The sequence below is a fragment of the Callospermophilus lateralis genome, unplaced genomic scaffold, assembly GCF_048772815.1.
Source record: "Callospermophilus lateralis isolate mCalLat2 unplaced genomic scaffold, mCalLat2.hap1 Scaffold_10144, whole genome shotgun sequence".
Classification (NCBI taxonomy): domain Eukaryota; kingdom Metazoa; phylum Chordata; class Mammalia; order Rodentia; family Sciuridae; genus Callospermophilus; species Callospermophilus lateralis.
The window spans coordinates 20,001-24,868 of NW_027510319.1; positions in this window are offsets into that span (position 1 = coordinate 20,001).

Here is a 4,868-nt window from a genome sequence, read left to right on the forward strand (position 1 = left end):
CGGTAGGCACAAAGAGCAGGCGCTCGGCCCCCACCCGCGGGGGGCCGGCGGACCCCTGCACTCCCAGACGGCGGGGAGGGGGGACTCTCGCCTACACACACCACCGACGGTAGCGTAGCGCAAAAGGCAGGGGGCGGCCAACGGGGGAATCCGGTACCCCCACACAAGGCACGCCCTTCACGGATCGCTAGAGAAACTTCCTCACTGAGGGTGGGCCGCACCCAACCCAGCCCCTCTGCCAACCGGCCGCCGAGACAACGAGGGGGGGATCTGCGGTACAGGCAAGCACAAGGCTTCTTGAGCGTTCGCGGCCGGGGACACCCAAAGCCCCATCGCCTCGGGGGCCCGACCGGCCCCAGCTCGGCGTCCCGCCACCATCGCTCACACGCCCGGGCAACGTCTCCTTCCTCCCACCGGAGAGAGGGAAGAGCGCCCGGGCGCCCGCTCGCCTAACACTCCCCACGCCACTCGGCGCTGGGGACGACAACGTGACACCCTCCCCCGGAGAGGGAACGGGCAACGCTGCCGAGCTTACCGCCTCGATCCCCCGAAAGAAGCAACACCGCTCTTCCCTTCAGGCACTCGCCTCGGAAACCCCCACGGACGGGGCGAGACCGACAGCGAGGCGGCGGCCGGCCGCGGCAGCGGCACTGGGATCGGGAGCAGCACACACCGGCTCAGCCTCAGGCACCTCAGGAAACAACCCGGAGCGCCCCAGGAGCACCGAAGCAGAGGCGCACCGTCGCGCCGAGGCAGCACGGTGGCAGCCCTCCCCGCGTCGGGGAGGGCCACACACACGGCCCTTGGCCGCCCAGAGGGGGCGGCGAGCGAGAAGCACCCGCTACGTCAGAGGACCCCAGGAGCGAGGTCGAGGCCGGATTCCGCACCCCCGCCCTTCCCCGCACCGCGAACGGGCGGGGAGGCAAGGCGAGGGGCCCGCGGGCAGGACGAGAAGAGTCGGCCCATTCGCCATGAATGTCCGTCCCTCGCCTGGCGCGGCTTTGGTCCAGCCCAGGAGAGCGCAAAGTCACCACATCGATCAGCAGAGTGGGCGGGAGAGGCCCAGGGAGCAGGGGGAGACCCGGCGAGGACCGCTTCTAAGAGGAGCCTGCTACGGCCTCGCCGGCCCCACACCCCAGGGAGAGCGGCCGACGACACGGAACGGGGAACGCCTGACACGCGGCTCGGAGCCATGGAAGCAAGCGTCGCCACGCCACCCTCGGTGCCCGCAGCGAGGAGCGCACGGGCGGTAAAGGACCACCCGCCACCTACCCCCGCCGCCCTCCGGCGCCAGAAGGCCGGCCGGCCAGAGGCGGCACCACCGCGAGGGCGCTCCAGGTGCGCCAAAGAGCCGTCGCACGCAGGCCCAGGCAAGCAGCTCAAGAGGGAACGGGTCCGGGCCACCCCATCAGCCCAGAGCCCCGCACGCACCCGGAGGCCCAAGCTCCCTCGCTCTGGCGTGTGCCGCCAGAGGACAACGTGTCAGCACCTACCCGATGGCAGAAAACGGCCAACTCGGGCCAAAACAATCGCGACCGGGGCAACGGGGAACAGTTCACTCACCACTGCCGCCTTCCCTGAACACAGTCACGGTCAGCGGACCGCGAAATCGAGCCCATCACCGAGATCCAGAGCCCCTAGGGACAACTGGTCGACCCTCGTTGACGAAGGCAAAGACAAGAGACGGGGACCGCCATCCCCAGCGAGCAGGACCGGGGGGGTGGGGTGGGGCGGACGGGGAACACGTCCGAAGGACGCCGGGCGTAGCCAACAGGACAAGCCCCGGGCAGCGGGCCCCCGAAGAGGCAATGCGGCAAGGCCGGGCGAGCACACCCGCCTGGCCCGCCCGGTGAAGCCCCGCAGCCCCGCGGCCAAAACCCGCGAGAGAGAGGGAGAGGAAGCGGGAGAAAAATAAGACAGAAGTCCCGGCGACCGACCCAGACCGGGCAAAGCGAAGCCCGTGGCGGCGAAGGAACCGCTCAGACTGCCACCCGAGGCGCCCGCGGCCCGGACCGTGCAGGGAGAGAAGACAACCGACACACACACACAGTAAGCCTGCAGGTCCAATATCCCGCCAACGGGCCACAACGGCCCAGCCCAGCGTGACCGAGACAGTTCCGCTGGCGCCGCCCAGCTCCTGGAACTCTGTCTCGGCCACCGCCGCCGAATATCACGCCTTGGAGACTTCCGATGATCCGACGCTCCTATAAAAGCGGCCACCAGGGGAGCTCGACAACCGTCAACCAAATCAGGAGGAAGGGACGCGGAACCTCGGTGGGCGTCAGCGGGATCCGCTCCGCAGGGGTCGTAGAAAGTCACCCCCCGGACACGTCCCACCAGCCGGGTCGCCCCGCCAGGGCCCCCCCCCCACAGCGGCGGGCACGAGACGCAGGCAGATCGGCCCAGCACCCCTAGAGAATCCGGCGGGGGACACGGGCGGTGTGGGACTTCAAAACCGAAACCACCACGGTGGAGCCACTATTAGACAGGCAGACTAGCTGCTAGGCCACGGTCCGATCCATCCAGAGAATGGAGGAATTGACAGAAACATGTAAAAACCCGTCGAAATCGGTGGCTGGGGAATTTGATCTGCTGGTCTTTGGGCTCGGTGTTTCCGCCTGTTTCTGTACCAAAAAAAAAAAAAAAATGGGAAGATGAACAGCCTCTGAGAAACCTTCCTCCTCTGTGTCTGTGGTTCAGTGCCAGAGGGCCGGCCTAGCACATAGGAGGCACTGGGTTTGAGCCTTAGCGCGGCCTACAAAAAGGAACAAAGTCGAAAGAAGGCGTGCTGTCCACCTACAACTACTCTAAAAAAGAAAAAAAAAAAAAAAAAGAATACTGATCATAATAGGAAAAAGGATTCTTCCTTGGGGAGTTCTATTTTCTCTGCCTGGCCACGTTATCTTTTTTTTTTTTTTTTTTTTTTTTTTTTAAGAGAGAGTGAGAGAGAATTTCAATATTTACTTTTTTTTTTTTTTTTTTAACAACATCTTTGTTTGTATGTGTGCTGAGGACCAAACCCGGGCAACTGCAACTGCGCTACCAGCCCCCTTTTTAACTTTTACTTATTTTTCTTTTGTAAAGGCAGAGAGGAGGAGGGGGGGGGAGAGAGAGAGAGAGGGAAGAGGGGGGTGGAGAGAGAGAGAAGAGAGAGAGAGAGAGAGAGAGAGAGAGAGAGAATATTTTTTAATGTTTATTTTTCAGTATGCGGTGGGCACAACATCTTTATTTTATTTTACGTGGTGCTGAGGATCGAACCCAGCGCCCCGCGCATGCCGCGGGAGCGCATTACCACTTGAGGCACATCTCCAGCCCATTAATTCTTATTTGAATTTGTGTTTTTATTTACCTATTTATTTACCTGAGTAAGAAATGAGCATTTTCTTGAACCGAAAGTCATTTTCCACCGGGTCACAGAGCCAAATTTTACGTTTAGGCACATGGTAATAAGAAGCTGTAACAGGGCGCTAAGAGCGGCTGCCTTGGCTAAAAAGCGTGGGCCCTTGCCCCAGAGCGAAACAACAACGACAACGGGGGGGGGGGGGGGGGCAAAAAAAAAAAAAAAAAAGAATCAAACAAATAATGCAATCAATCGATGGGCCAAGGACCTGAACAGATACTTCTCAGAAGTGGATTATGACACTCCTATAAAAGCGGCCACCAGGGGGAGCTCGAAAACCGTCAACAAAATCAGGCGGAAGGGTCGGTGTCAGCGGGATCCGCTTCGCAGGGGTCGTAGAAAGTCACCTGGACACGTCCCACCAGCCGCCCCACCCCCACCCCGCCAGGGTGCCCCGCAGCAGCGGGAGGCGCCGGCAGTCTGCCCAGCACCCCCAGAGAATCCGGCGGGGGACACGGACGGTGTGGGACTTCAAAACCGAAACCACCACGGTGAAGCCACAATTAGACAGGCAGACTAGCTGCTAGGCCAAGGTTCGATCCATCCAGACAATGTAGGAATTGACAGAAACATGTCAAAATCAGTTTGAAATCGGTTGCTTGGGAATTTGATCTGCTTGTCTTTGGGCTTTGTGTTTCCTCCTTTTTCTGTACAAAAAAAAAAAAAAAAAAAAAATTGGAAGATGACCAGCCTCTGAGAATCCTTTCTTGTCTAGGGTCTGTCTGTGTCTTTGGGTCAGTAGCAGAGGGCCGGCCTGGCACAGAGTTTGAGCCTTAGCACGCCATACAAAAAGGAACAAATCATCGAACAAATCATCACAAGGATTCTTCCTTGTGAAGTTGTATTTTGTCTGTTTGACCGTTTTATCTTTTTTTTTTTTTTTTTTGTATCTTTATTTTTATTGATCTATCAATATCACAGAGCCAAATTTTACATTTAGACACTTGGTAATAAGAAGCTGTAACAGGGCTCTAAGAGAGGCTGCCTTGGCTAAAAAGCATGGTCTGTTGCCCTAGACTGAAACACCACATGCTCTGAGATAAATGAAGCTGGAGAAAAGTTGCAAGAGCACTTCATGGTGTTGTCAGTCTGGTGTTGTGGCTCAGTGGTACAGCACTTACCAAGTACGCATGAGGCACAGGGTCCAATCCCGGGCACCACATTGAAATCATCATCATCATCATCACCTAAATAAACAAAATAAACGTATGTATTTTTTTATCTGTTTGTTTATTTATTGGAGGAGGCCTGTAAGGAGGGATTGAACTCAGGGGCACTCACTGACTACTGAGCCACATCCCCTAGCCCTACCTATCTAGTATATTACTTAGAGACAGGGTCTCACTGAGTTGCTTAGTGTCTCACTTTTGCTGAGGGTGGCTTTAAACTCTGGATCCTCCTGTCTCAGCTGTGTGTGTGTGTGTGTGTGTGTGTGTGTGTGTGTGTGTGTGTGAGAGAGAGAGAGAGA